The following is a 15,191-nucleotide window of genomic DNA, read 5'->3' as shown; positions in this document are numbered from 1 at the left end:
ATACATGGATAACCGTCTAATGAACTGCAGTTGTGCATGTGACAAAACAGAAGATAATGTGTTATGACACACACAGACACTGTGAAATAGGTAAAGAAAATATGGGCAATATTTTCCAAGCTTAAAAACTGTACAAGGGGCAAAGAAAAGAGGTTATGTGGGGCTTCAAATATTTATAAAAAGTAAAGGGTCTAAAATATGAGTGACTCTTGAACAAGAACATGTATGTGACGTTTAAACTTGCTGAGCCTCAGTTGACCGAAAGAAGCATAACTAACTAGAGTACAATTCATAGAGGCTTTTTTGAGAGGGAGGGGAGAAGATATGTAGAAATGCTGTATATGTTAAATGCTTAAAGCATCTATGGCATGAAGGGAACATTCCATTCCAATAAATATCATTATTATAATCTATTGCTCTCATCTTACAGTATGCTGGTGAAGCAATGGATTTATATACAGATACCTTGACTAAGAAGAATTCACTGGTGAAATTGAAGCCAAGGAAACCTTCGTTTTAGAAAAGAAAGGAATGACCATGCCATTTGAGAACTTTTAATATCCGGGCAAGGGGATGCTACTTCTATTCAGGAGCAATATTGTGAGACTAGAAAAATAAATGTCAAGATTCTTGGAGAAACACAAGGTGCAATCCCCTGGGCAGAGGCTTTGTAAGGGACTAAGGCTCAAAGGAAATGTGTCTCGCTCTAGGGGAAAATAAAATAAAAGCAGGTGCATCATCACAAGTGACCACAGCATGAGAAAGTGGAGCTAGAGTGAAAGGAATCATGTTGGCCACAGAAAGCGTTGCAGTGAGCTTTGGCTTCAAAAGGAAGGAATATCAAACAGCAAGAAAAACACACACACACACAAAGCAGTGTTGTAGAAATGTAAAAGTAGGTAGGCAAAGAAGGTTAATACCCAGAATGAACCATGACAAAACATAATAACAATGAAAAGGCTTAGAAAGCTGTGTTAAAAATAAAATGAACACGAAAATAATAAGCCCAGAGCTTGAGGGGCAATGTTAATAGCCAACAGATATCCAGCAAAGGGACAGCACTTGTATTTTGCTCCTACTTTCTCTGCAAAAAGAAAAACTTCCATCTGAAGGTGCCCGCCAGCTTCAGAAGCTGTGAAGAATGTGTGAAGTCTCTGAAAAGAAACCAGGAGAAGGGACCAGGAACCTGCTGATGAATAAATTCCTCACTTTCTAAAAAGGTAAACAGTAAGGATGGCCAGAGTTGTACCACCGAATGCAAACTCCCAGATCACAGAACAGATGGTCTGTGAGCACTTGCAAAAAGAAGCACAGAACATTCGGGTTCAGCATGATCTCAGTAAAAGAGACATGACAGACTAAATGTATTTCCTTTTTGTGATGCAGGTAGCAGACAGCTAGGAGAAAAGACGCCCTAGACACAATGCATCTGGATGTTAGAGAACCATTTGACAAGCTTCTCAGCTGTCCTTGTGGACAGGCCAGAGCAATGTGGGCCAGCTGATAGCGCACCGGATGGACGTGAACCTGCTCTGTGCCCGGGCCCAGGGCGGTGATTTATAGGTCAATGTCAGGCAGGTGGAATCCGTCCGATGCCCTGTTCCAACGCTCTGAGCCTGGCCTTGTTTTGTTAACCTATTTATCAATATCTGTCTGAGCGCTCACTGCAGCTGTTTGTAAGTGTATTAAAGCAGAAGAGAAATTCACTAACATTTATTTAGCCGCCACCATATGTTTGTCATAATGCATACATCTTCTAAATGTATCCATACAGCAGCCCTATAAGGTATTGGGTACTATCACCATTTTACTGGGAAGGAAATGAAACTCAGCTAAAATATTTGTCCCATAGCAAGTACCTAGTAGAGCAGGGAAATAGGTTTGCATAATTCCAAAGTTATAGCCTTACCACCGTATTATGCTATCGCAAAATAAGGATCAACTGAAGAATGTGATTATCATAAAAATTACTGCTGGCTTCTGGTACATTAATAGGTATTTAGTGATCAGATTAATGGAGGTAATTATCCTACTGTATGCTGCAGTGGTCTGGTTTTATGTATATGGGTCTGTGTTAAATTTTACTAGTAAGAGAGACACAAATAAAATGCAGACTGTGAAACTAATAACAAGGATTTGGAAACCTGTTATGTGACTAGTCTGACCAACAGAAGACATTTAAAGTCATGATAGTTGTTTTAAACACACACACACACACACACAGAGAGACTATGAGGGAAAGAAAATGTCCTATAGAGTTTAAGTGGTTGGCTATAGAAGCAATAAGTAGTGACCACAAGCACAGGCCACTTTGTAAAAGTGCATGGTAAATAACAAGACATTGCTAAGAAATAAAAAATCTACCTTGTGAGGTAGCAAACTCCCTACCATTGGAGGAGGAATAAGGTTTACATTTTCTGGGCTGTTGTGTTGATGATTATTTGCTTTGAGTGTGAAGTTGTACTAAATGAATCCCAGACTTCAAATTTCTATTTATCTGTGTCCCTAGTTGGCCTGTACTATCCTTAGAGAGCCTTTCCCTGAATTATATTTGAATTAAAATAGCACCCCTATAATCTTCAAACACTCACTCTATTTAGCTTTATATTACTTTAAGAAATTATATTCTATACAACCTAACACTCTCCCTTCTTTTTTTGACCTAGCTAGTGGTTTCACTATCTGAACACTTTAGGAAAATTCATCCAGCTGTTTACTTACCATTCTTGCATTTTCTCTCTATATATGTTACATTTCAATTAAAAATATTTTAAAAAATTAAAGAAAAAACACAACTACACAATTATTAGAGTGACAAAAATTATAAATCCTGAGTATACCAAGTATTGATGATGATATTGAACATGAGAATTCTCATTTAATGCTGGTAGATATTTACAATTGTACAAAAACTTTTGAAAATCATTTGGCAGTTTCTTAAAAGTTAAGCTCTTCTTTAATCTAGTTATTTTACACCTAAACTTTCCCCCTATAAGTTTAAACATATAATTACACAAAACCACATATAAGTGCTCCTGGCATCTTTGTTCTTGATAGCTAAGAAGTGAAATAACTCATCAAATGATGACCATGTACTGAAATAAAACAAGAAATGTATACCTTATATCTATCTATTGAATTCTCACAACAACCAAAAGGAATAAACTATTAATGATACAACTGTATAAATAAATTACAAAATAAGATGCTGAGTGAAAGAGGTCAGACATAAGAGAATGTGTGCTATACAATTCCACTTACATAGAAGTATAAAAACTTCAAAGTAATCTATAGTGACAAAAACCGAATGGACATTTTGCTGTGTCAGTTTGCAGAAGACGGGATGGACAACAAAAGGTATGAGAAAAACTTTTGGGATAATATAAACTACTAGAGGCCTGGTGCATGAAATTTGTGCACAGGTAGGGTCCCTAGGCCTGGCCAGCAATCAGGGCCAATCTGTGGGGTGACCGGCAGGGTGATCAGGGGTCCCCCACTCACACCCGCCTTGGCTGGCCTGGGTCTGCGGGCTAGGGGCAGCTCCTACATTGAGCGTTTGCCCCCTGATGGTCAGTGCATGCCATAGTGACTGGTCATTCTGCTGTTTGGTTGATTTGCATATTAGACTTTTATTATATAGGATTATGTATCTTGATTGTTCCAGGAGTACATACATCTTTCAGAATTCATCAAATTGTGCCCTCTCAATGCAGTATACTGTACATAAATCACACTGATAACATTGTAATTAACCTAGTGATTAATAATAGGAAAGGAGCAAAGGGAAGGCCAAAGATTATAGAAAGGTCATTTGGGCAGCTTCACCAGGAAACTAGAGCTTTAAACTCCCAGGAGCCACGGTCTATGCCCTGCAGAATGGTGAGGGAAGGGACTGGACAATGAGGAGAATAGACACATGCCCAGTAAAGTTGGGGTGACAGAGGGAAGGTATTTACTTGTCTGTCAGTCACTCCTGGGAATGGATCATTGGCCAGAATGGGTGTGGCTACTGCAAGGGCGAGAAATTTGGGACATTTAATGCCCTGAACAGAGAAGTTCACTCTTGGCCTGTTGCGCTTAATTCCTGGCTTGTGGGGCTCTCTCGTCGCCGCTTCCTGGGATTTGCACACACAACGGACTAGTGGACTGCTGTTAGCCTGATGCTGACCTGGACCTGGATGCAGCATAGAACTGAGAGTCTGGACACTGGCTTTGCTTTTAGCTTTACTGAAAGCCCAGCTACATTTCTTCTGTGACAGGAATAGGACTATGGAAACCCAGGGATGTAGTATCAACAAGTAAAAATCACTCATCTTCCCATGAAAGTCTCAGAAAATACTTTTTCTCAAGATATCATAAGGACCCCACCCCCAGCATCCATTAGAGAAGAAGATACCCCAATTTCCCCAATGAGAATGCCTCATTGAAGTTCATTCAAAACGTTGTTTTCCTTGATATTTTCTTGTAGACTGTTCCTATCTTCTGTACTTCCTACTTTTCTCATGCTTTTATCCAGTCTTGGAATTGTAAAAATACAATAAATTATGCATAGAACTTTCTCATATTTGGCCTCAAATGATACACTAGCCCAGGTTAGAAATATTTTGAGACCTTAGTCAAGTTATTTTCTCTCAAAACTTCTGCTATGCTAAGAAATTCATTTCCGTAGCTTTCAACATGTGACACTAAGTTTAGCTCTCACACCTTCCTGGGGAGAGGAGGTAGCAATATGCTGGTCATGGATATTCATTGCCTACCTGCGATTACCACATTCCTTCACCTGGAGTCTTCCTTCTGCCTTGCTTGCAAAACCCTTAAAAATAGTCATTTGGGAAGAGGCAGGCGTTAGTCAGTGTGGAGAACAGGGACCTGCTCATAGGGCATTATTGCGTAATGAGAGTTTGTTCTCACAAAGGAAGGCTTTTAACTAGGAGTTTCATTTGCCAAATGTGGTCTCCCACTGGAATGCGCTGTTTGCACAGCAATGGGATGGCAGTTTTCAGGGAGAAGAAAGGAACTGAGCAGAATCAGATGTTCTGGAAGTGGCCTAATAAATTTGGTTCTCCCTTTTTTCATCTGCAGGTAGCATCATTGTGACTGCATCTTTCATTTAAAAAAAATAATAATAATAGAAGTCTTTTTCATTTAACTGTAGCCTTGCTCCAGTCTTGTGAATGGAACAAAATGATATTGTTTTATTCTGATGGATAAAAAATAAAGCCAAGTCGTAGTGACAATGAGTGAAGGGCAGCGAATGCAAGTTTAGAGCAGCCAGCTGTGAATTTGAATACTCGTCATCAGTCTGTCCTGTGACTCTGACCAAGTCACAATCTATTAGACCGGCAGGCATTTTTCTCAGTAAAATGCTGACAGACAGCTTGCAGTAAAGATCAATATAATTTGCATAAAAAATGCTTGATAAGTCTTGTTTTTATCTGAGATATAGCCTATACCAGTGGTCGGCAAACCGCGGCTCGCAAGCCACATGCGGCTCTTTGGCCCCTTGAGTGTGGCTCTTCCACAAAATACCACGGCCTGGGCAAGTCTATTTTGAAGGAGTGGCATTAGAAGAAGTTTAAGTTTAAAAAATTTGGCTCTCAAAAGAAATTTCAATCGTCGTACTGTTGATATTTGGCTCTGTTGACTAATGAGTTTGCCGACCACTGGCCTATACATATAAATTATATCTTAATGTAAATTATATCAGAAAGAAGGAATTTCAAATTAAGAGCTAACCATTGCATTTAAAAGGTTTATTAAGTCCCCATAGGGAAATACCCGTCATACTGAAAAGATCAGGAGATAATTGACTGTTTTGAAAGGAAAGACTTACTTCTCCTCCAAGTACGGCCAAGTGCTGTGTATGGGGAAAGCCAAACAACTGCCAGGTAGAATGATGAAGCATTACCTGGGAAGACAAATGCAGATATAACACACCCTGGGAAACTCAAGTGCCTTCGACTCACTTAAAGCAATTGTGAATTGACAGAAACTAATGGTTGCAATAACCCTTACCATTAATGAGGGCTACACAGAGTTCATTCTCTGGTTCAGCATGAACTCTGCGGAACCTCATTCTATAATAATGAGAGGTACTAGTAAGTCCTCACTTATTTACATACTTGCACATTTCAGGGGTGATGAAAGTGAAAGTGATGCGGCGGATACCACTGTGACAGCAAGTGGAATTCCTTTGAACCTAATTTATCACACGGGGAAATCTGACTCTGGATTACTGTAATTTGTTTTGTATTAGTGTAACATTGTTTCATTCTTAACAATAAAACAATGCAAGTTCAGAATGTACTTTCTAATGTACTTTCAGAGCGTCTCCTGCAAAGTCAGGCCAGTTATTCCACGGGGTTTAAAGGGATGCTTCAAGGCATGACTCCCAAGAGGAGAGAGCATGTTCGAGAGCATTGACAGGCTGTGAATTCAGATAGACGCTGGACTGACTCCCAGCGCTAATGTGTACTTTGTGTGTAATCCTGGATCGAACGCTTAACTTCCTCCAGCCTGTTTCTTCGCCCATTAAGCAGAAACACTAATACTTCACAGGGTTGCTGGAGAATTAAGATAATATTTGTGAATTGCCTATCATATGGTAGGCACTCAGCAAATAATGGTGCTTCTTTTAGGCCACGGAGGAAAGATAAGCTAGTTATTTCTAACGCTTGCTTTTCACAATACCTATTGTTCTGCTGATATCACATTTATATTTGTGTCCACTGATTCGTTACAAATATCGATTACTGTTGACAAGATAAATAAGTCCCAAGGGCTCCGTAAAAATTTCACAGAAGAGTAACTAACTACTGGTCCTTAAGTTTCTAAGGACACAAAAGTCACAATATACTTGACAGGGAATTTATTGCCCAATGAGGTAATCCAGGCTTGTAACCTTCAGTGCCCGCTTCATGGGGTGGGATGTGCTGTGCAGAATCAGCAAGAAGCTGAGCAAACCACTAAGGTTACGTTTTCCTTCAAGGCTCAAGCTGTTGTAAATGTTTTGGGGAGAAAAGTCTTGAGGCTTTATGAGAACAGTGACTATACTCTCACTTTCTCTCTGTAAGACACAAGGCAGAAAAATCTTAGAGAGATTGAGCCAGAAATGGATCCTGACCTCCAGAGTACATTTCTCTTCAGGAGCCAAACACACCGGGGAAGAAATAAAATATTTTATCCTCAGCTCTCCTCCTTTTTCCTTTCGGCTAATATTCTTTGAGATCACATGGACCAAGCACTGGTCTATACACTGAGGATATAGAATAAACAAAATAGGTGTGAACTAATATACTGTAGGGGAGGAAGACAGTAAATAAATAAACAAGTGACTAATCAGAATATTACACAGTGATACACGCTGTGAAGAAAAATAATGTAGGGTCATGAAGATGGGGTTCCAGGGTGGGGTTATTTTTGTTGCTATTTTATAAAGTTTGGTGGGAGGCTTCACTGAGACGACAATATTTGGGTAGGGAAAGGAAGGGGTAAACCATATGAAAACCTGGGGGAGAGCATTCTGGACTTTACTGATGAAGAGCGCATTTGTTTGAGGTTCATCAAGGAGGCGATTAAGGCTGGGGTAAGAAAGGAGAGGAGAGTTTGGTAGAAAATGATGTCTAGAGTTAGTGAGGAGCCAGATCATTAAAGATCTCCTAGGCCATTGTAATGACAACAGCTTTTATTCTGAACTAGAGGCCCAATGAATGAAATTCATGCAAGGTGTTCGGCCGCTGCCTCTGCCTCAGCCCGCCACCGCAGCTTCATCCAGAAGGTCATCCTGTCTAATTAGCATATTACACTTTTATTATTAGATAAGATGGAAAGCTGTAAGTCTTCTCAATAGTGACCTGAGGTAACCTGATATACTTTAAAAATAATACTATGGCCGAAACCAGTTTGGCTCAGTGGATAGAGCATTGGTCTGCGGACTGGAAGGTCCCAGGTTCGATTCCGGTCACGGGCATGTACCTTGGTTGCAGGCACATCCCCCGTGGGGGCTGTGCAGGAGGCAGCTGGTCGATGTTTCTCTCTCATCGACGTTTCTAGCTCTCTATCCCTCTCCCTTCCTCCCTGTAATAATCAATAAAATATATTTTTTAAAAAATAATAATACTCTGATTTCTATTTTGCTAATAGATTACCTGGGGTGTGTAAGTAGAAGCAAGACTGCCCAGGGGACAGTAGCAACAATCACATGAAATTCAGTGATGACGTGTACTTAAGGGGGCTCAGAGGGTTTGGTGAAAAGTTGTAACATTGCATGTATTTCATGGGGACTTGAACAAATAAGCTTTTGGTTTTGTTTGGGAAAAATAAGTTTTGCTTTTAGTTACTAGTAGGATGGAGTTCACATTTACAAAGATTGGGGGGGGGAGAGTTTTGTTGGGGTAGGAAAGACATTTCAAATGTATTCTATCTATTAGACATCCAAGTGACGACATGAGTAGAACAGTGTTTGAATTCATCTTGAAAAGTTTATATGTCCATTTTAAAAGTTAAATATAGCAAGTCTCTAAAAGCAGCATGGTTGATATTAAATATAAAATTTCTGATAAAATATTAAAATACCTTAAGACTGTAATACCCAAAGCATCTCTCAGTAAGGGCTATAACCCATTGAATACATTCATGTATTGGATCAAATTTTAAATTTTTAAGATACTTCATGGCTTAACTCCTGGTGCCTTTTGCATAAGAGAAGAAAACTAATATTGAGATCCTAGTGTGTGGCTGACAGTTTACAAATCTGACTGCATTTAATTCTCACAAGGACACTAAAAGTAAGGAGTTAGTATTTCTGTTTGAAAGATAACCTTCAACTAATTAGGAAGAGGCTTACCCAATATACCCAAATAACAAATAGAACTAAATTTCAAATTCAAAGGTGGGGTGGTTGTAATTTTTTTCACTATGCCACTAAAACTTTCCCATTTAGCTGTCCACAGAGTGATGGAACTAGCCATGCAGAGTTAAAATAAACCAACCACTCATATTAAATTGAGAAAGAGGCCTGACTGGCATGGTTCAGTAGTTAAGTATTGACCCACACACCAAGAGATCACTAGTTCAATTCCAGCCATGGCACAAGCCCGGGTTGTGGGCTCCAGCCCCCAGTAGGGGGCATGCAGGAGGCAGCCGGTCAATGTTTCTCTCCCTCGTTGATGTTTCTATTTCTCTATCTCTCTCCCTTCCTCTCAAAAATGAATAAAAATATGTTTTAAAAATATTAAGAGTGATGGTATTGAGGGTTTGGTGAAAAGTTGTAACATTGCATGTATTTCATGGGGGATTGAAAAAATAAGCTTAAAATGACTTTTTTTAGAGGGGTTCAAAATGACTTATTTTTTCTTATTCCCTTTAAATCAGGTTTGCTCAAAGACCAGACTTTGTATATGATAGAAGTCTGTTACTATGGAACCCATTTCAGACAGGTTTCAATCTGCTATTTGCAGACAATTTAATCTGCATATGCAAGATTTGCTCCACAGAGACCTCTCCCCCTCTTTCCTTTCCCACGGGACTCGTAATTGCTCCAGCCCCTCCATGCGGTGCTTCTCCAGCCAGGGCTCAAAGGCTTTGAATGACTGTATTTACTTTAAGAGAAACGTGAGTGACGATAAAAACAGCGTGTTTCCCACTGCACATCTGTTCTCTCTCAGAGTTTTATGTCGTCACTTTGCCAGAAGTCCCACCTGCTACTTCAAGGGAGGGTGGCGTGTACTGATTCGCAGGATGCTCATCTGCACTGAGTATCATGAGCTTGATGTGTCAGGCACTCTGATAAGTTCATAATTGAATAATCTTCGACAATTTCTAGACTCCTCTGATCCTGAAGGTCTTTATTTATGAAAAACAAACAAAAAAAGCCAGTGGTCTTTTTGAAAGGAGTTTTTAGGGGTAAAAAAAAAAAAAGGCAGGTTTAGGGAGTTTCAGGAATTAAGGGGTCCACTGGGTAGAACCACAGGGCTGCAAAGCTGGGAGCTGCCGAAAGATATATGGTCGCAGAATAAGGGGTCTGGGAGCTGCCAAAAGGTATACATTTTCAGAATAAAGAGAAAGACCTCAGGGAATAGAAAAACAAACGGGAGAAAAAGAGGGGAACCCCACATGGGGTTTGAGCTCTGAAGCCCCTATAGTGACCAATCAGTGGGGATATTAGGACACAAAGAACTGCAGCCTTTATAAACCTTAGAAAAGAGGGATTTGGTGGGACTCTCTTCCCCTCCCCACGTGGGAGTCTGTGCTTGTTTCTCAATAAGTTTCCATCTTTCCTATACCACCTTTTGTCCGGGGCTTCATTCTTCAAATGCACCTGGACAAGAACACGGGAAATCACCTTTGCATCCTGCCCAGAGGAAAAACCACGCGTTCCAGTTTAAATTCCGCATTTTTTTTGTGGGTTTTTGTTTGTTTGTTTGTTTTTTGCTAAGTTTTTGTGTTCATTTACTTTGCAAAAGCTTTTCCTTCCCTTTGGGTTGTAACAGTGTCCTTCTCTGGTATTTTGTTTTAGCTACAAATCAAACTAGGGACACATTTTTTTCTATTTACATTTGTGCCCAAATATAAGTGCCATATTATTTTCTTATATTCTATATTCTATTTCCTCTGTTCAGGACTCTTAATGACAGGGTCCTTAAGAGAAATTATTCCATCTTGTCTTAAAATGTACTTTTCTAATCAAATCTTTGGCAAAGCCTTGGTTAAATGTAACCATGTGTCACTACCTTAATGTGTACCACTTAGAATAAGTAATACCTGAGATCATATTAATTATAGAGCATGGATGTATTGGGGTTAAGTTTGGTCTGCTGTGAGTCAAACTCCTACAATCTAGTGTAAGTTAGCTAGGCTTTCTCCAACTTTTAACATTGACATCTGAAGCATGTCGCCTCCAAGGTTATGGCAGAAGGGAAGAGAGATGTGGGAGGTTCTTAACTATACCTGCCAAGAAGTGACACATCAATTCCGCTCACAGTTCATTGGCCAGAAGTAATAACAGGGCTCTAATCTAATTGTAAGGAAATTCAGTGAGTACCAAATTTCTATTTCTCCTTAATAATAGAGTAGCAATTCCTCTATTTGCCATCTGGATTCTACTGCTTGGAGGAGGCAAAATCCCAGCCTAGCAGTTCTGTATCTTATGGAATTTTATAGCAAACAATAACATCCTAACAGAGAAATTTATAACTGGAACACAGTATTGGCAGAAGTTAATCTATTTTAGAAAAAAACAGTACACAAATATAAATGAACTTAGGTTTAATGGCAAGAAACATATTAACTTCTATCTTAGTAAGTATGCGGAAAAAGTATCAATGGCTTTTATAATTGTGTACATGGGATTTGTTTTCTTTTAGTAAATAATAACTCTCAATAATTCATTAACCTCCATTAACTCTCAGCTGTAACTGAGTAACAGTATGCCTAAGGACGAGAGTTTATCTTGCTTGCAAGCTTTCTACAAGCACTACACATTTTTTAGAGGAGAATTCTTAAAGTTGCAGGAATCGATTTCTAAAATCTCAAAAGCTGTGGGGCTTCAACTTTGAGCAATAGCTAGATACCAAATTAGGCTTTTCTTTGCTGCTTTTGTAACCTTAAAATAAAGACCACTCATAAATTGTCTCTAAACATTGAACTCTTCTAAAATAAACCAGATTTGACAAAGATGCTACAAAACAACTGAACAATATTTGAAAGGTAAAGAAAAAGAAAAGAAAGAAAACTGGAAAATGTTTGTTTGGTCTTTGAATACAGTCACTAGTTTGAAAGTTTAATGTAGAGTTAATTCACTATGAAGGTGGCTTTTGCCACTGTAACTGCACACCCAAGGAAATCACAAGGAAAGTGCGAGATAAGCAGTTTCCACATAATTACAGAAAACAGCCCATAGAATATGCATGTTGATGACAATATCTTCATACAGTATGAATAAGGAAGCATTGTGTATCTAAAGGCCAAAAAAATATGAGTAAGACTGTTTTGTGTGTTTTTACTATGACATCATTTTTTCTCATATAATTTTTAAATTGCCAGTTAGATTTTCTTCTAGTTATAAAAGAAGTGTAAGTTTACTCTAGAATATTTGAAAAATAAAGAAAAATAGAAAAAAATAAATCCTACAGGTAAATATTTCAAGAACAAACAATGTTTTAGTTTGTATATATATAATTGGCATTTAACAGTCCCTATTTTGGATGTTTGAGCTTTATCTAAAAATTTTACTATTACAATAAACACTTCACTGAACATCTAAATATAAGCCTTTATTCCTTTAGCTTGTTTGCTTCTTGGGCTAGATTGCTGTCCTAAGATAATATTTTTGACTCTTAGTAAGTGTTGCCAAGTGACTGTAGCATTCTATAAAATGATCAAAATGACGGTTTTTATTATTTTAAATTAATAAATATACACAGTGTTCACAGAATTGTATTGGCATTGAAAAATGCAGGTTTTAATTTATAAGAGAAAGCTGTGAGGAGAAAGAAGCATCTCAGTGAATGGAGAATGTAAGCTATTTTGTCATCAGAAGGCATTGCAGAGATAGCATGGAGCAAGTGGAGCAGGGAATGTACAAACTGGAGTGGCAAATGCTTTTAAGATGGTCAGATATTCCTTCCAAAAGAAAACTGTGAATTACTTTGATAGTAAGGTGAGAAAAGTAACTCCAGTTTATAGGATACTAGAGGCCCAGTGCATGAAGATTCATGCACTCGGGGGCATCCCTCAGCCCAACCACCCTCTCACAATCCGGGACCCCTCGGGTAGGGTCCCTAGGCCTGGCCTGAGATCAGGGCCTATCGGGTCTTTCCTTCCCAGGTCTGCAGGAAGCTGGCCCCATCCCCGCCGCTGCCACTGCTTGCCATCTGTGCAGCACTGCCTCCCCTCCCCTGCCACCGGTGGCCTCCCTCTGCAGGCGACAGGCTGGGGTGCAATGGATTGGCTGGCTTGGGCCTCCCTCTTTCTTTGCTGGGGGTGGGGCCAGCCATGCAAGGGGCTGTATGCCTACCTGATCGCCCCTAAACGCTAGCCTACCTGCCTGATCACCCCTAAACACTGGTCTGCCTACCTGATCACCCCTATCCACTCTGCATGCCTGCCTAATTGCCCCTAACAGCTTGCTTGGGGGCGGGGCCAGCCCAGTGAGGGTCTGCCTGCCTACCTGATCACCCCTACCGCTGGTCTGCCTACCTGATCTCCCCTAACCACTTGCCTGCCTATCTGATCACCCCTAACCACTGTTCTGCCTACCTGATCACCCCTAACCCCTCTGCCTGCCTGATTGACCCTAACCGCTTGCTTGGGGGCGGGGCCAGCACTGACTTCCAGTTGGTCAGCCTCTGGTTGTGGCAGGAGCCGACCGCCAGTTGCCTGCCATCGGTCACAGACTCTCTGCTTTTGCCCAAGGCCGGGAAAGCCTGTGGAGGCTTTCCCGGCCTTGGGCTCGGCAGCACCCCAGCGTCCTGGCGACGGATTGCAGGAGCCTACCGCCAGTTGCCTGCCATCCGTCGCACCCCAGCATCGCCAATCGGCCACCCCGGCCACCCCGAGTCCCGCCCCCTGCACCTCCACTGGCCCAACCGTGGGTGTAGCAGAGTGATGGTAATTTACATATTACCCTTTTATTATGTAGGATGGGGACCAATTAGCATTTTAAGAAAGACAATAGCCAAAAATTGTTTTGAAGAATAAAAGTGTGTATTGCAGGATTCCAAGAGGGTGTCCTGGAGGATGGCAGGGAGGGAGAGAGTGTGAGTGAATGAGGGAGTGAGGGGAGTGATTAAAATGTCCATACTACCCAAAGCAATCTATCAATTCAATGCAATCTCCATTAAAATACCAATGGCATATTTCACAGACCTAGAACAAACTCTCCAAAAATTCATCTGGAATAAAAAAAGGACCCCGAATAGCTGCAGCAATCCTGAGAAAGAAGAACAAAGTTGGAGGGATCACATACCAGATATCAAGCTGTATTACAAAGCTACTGTTCTCAAAACTGCCTGGCACTGGCACAACAACAGAATATAGACCAGTGGAACAGAACAGAGGACCCAGAGATGGACACAAGCCAGTATGCTCAATTAATATTTGACAAAGGAGGCAAGAACATACAATGGAGTCAAGACAGTCTCTTCAATAAATGGTGTTGGGAAAATTGGACAGATAGATGCAAAAAAAATGAAACTAGACCACCAACTTACACCATACACAAAAATAAACTCAAAATTGATAAAAGATTTAAATGTAAGGTGGGAAACCATAAAAATCCTAGAAGAATCCATAGGCAGCAAAATAGCAGACATTTGTTGTAGCAATATCTTTACCGATACAACTCCTAGGGCAATGGAAACTAAGGAGAAAATAAACAAATGGGACTACATCAAGATAAAAACTTCTGCACAGCAAAGGAAATAATCAACAAAACAACAAGAAAGCCCACTGCATGGGAGAACATATTTGCCAATGTTATCTCTAGTAAAGTTTTAATCTCAAAATTTATAGGGAACTCATACAACTTGATAAAAGGAAGATAAACAACCCAATCAAAAAATGGGCAATGGACCTAAATAGACACTTTTTTAAGGAAAACATACAGAAGGCTAAAGACATATGAAAACATGCTCAAAATCACTAATCATCTGAGAGATACAAATCAAAACAACGAGGTACCACCTCACTCCTGTCAGAATGGCTGTCATCAACAAATCAACAAAGGTCAAGTGCTGGATAGGATGTGGAGTAAAAGGAATCCTCTTGTACTGCTGGTGGGAATGCAGACTGGTGCAGCCACTGTGGAAAATAGTATGGTGTTTCCTCAAAAAACTAAAAATGGAACTTCTATTTGACCCAGTAATCCCACCTCTAGGACTATATCCTAAGAAAACAGAAACACCAATCAGAAAGGATATATGCACCCCTAATGTTCACAGCAGCACAATTTACAATAGCTAAGATTTGGAAACAGCCTAAGTGCCTATCAGCAGATGAGTGAATTAAAAATGGTGGCACATCGCCCTGGCCTGTTTGGCTCAGTGGATAGAGCGTCGGTCTGCGGACTCAAGGGTCCCAGGTTCAATTCCGGTCAAGGGCATGTATCTTGGTTGCGGGCACATCCCCAGGAGGGGGTGTGCAGGAGGCAGCTGATCAATGTTTCTCTCTTATCGATGTTTCAAACTCTCTAT

The 15,191-nt window shown here is 40.3% G+C and overlaps 1 pseudogene across 1 annotated transcript in view; it reads left to right on the top strand.

Moving 5' to 3' along the window:
- Positions 1 to 1,233: 1,233 nt before the first annotated feature.
- LOC307106068 (dual specificity protein phosphatase 5-like) overlaps positions 1,234 to 15,191 on the top strand; it is a 174,613-nt pseudogene continuing 160,655 nt past the window's right edge. The window contains exon 1 of the transcript in view: positions 1,234 to 1,339. The product of the transcript in view is annotated as a dual specificity protein phosphatase 5-like (transcript). The remainder of the gene's footprint in view (positions 1,340 to 15,191) is intronic.

This window comes from Cnephaeus nilssonii (assembly GCF_951640355.1).
Source record: "Cnephaeus nilssonii genome assembly, chromosome: 10".
Lineage (NCBI taxonomy): Eukaryota > Metazoa > Chordata > Mammalia > Chiroptera > Vespertilionidae > Cnephaeus > Cnephaeus nilssonii.
Note: the sequence above shows the minus strand (reverse complement) of the source record. Positions and strands in the feature narration are given on the sequence as shown.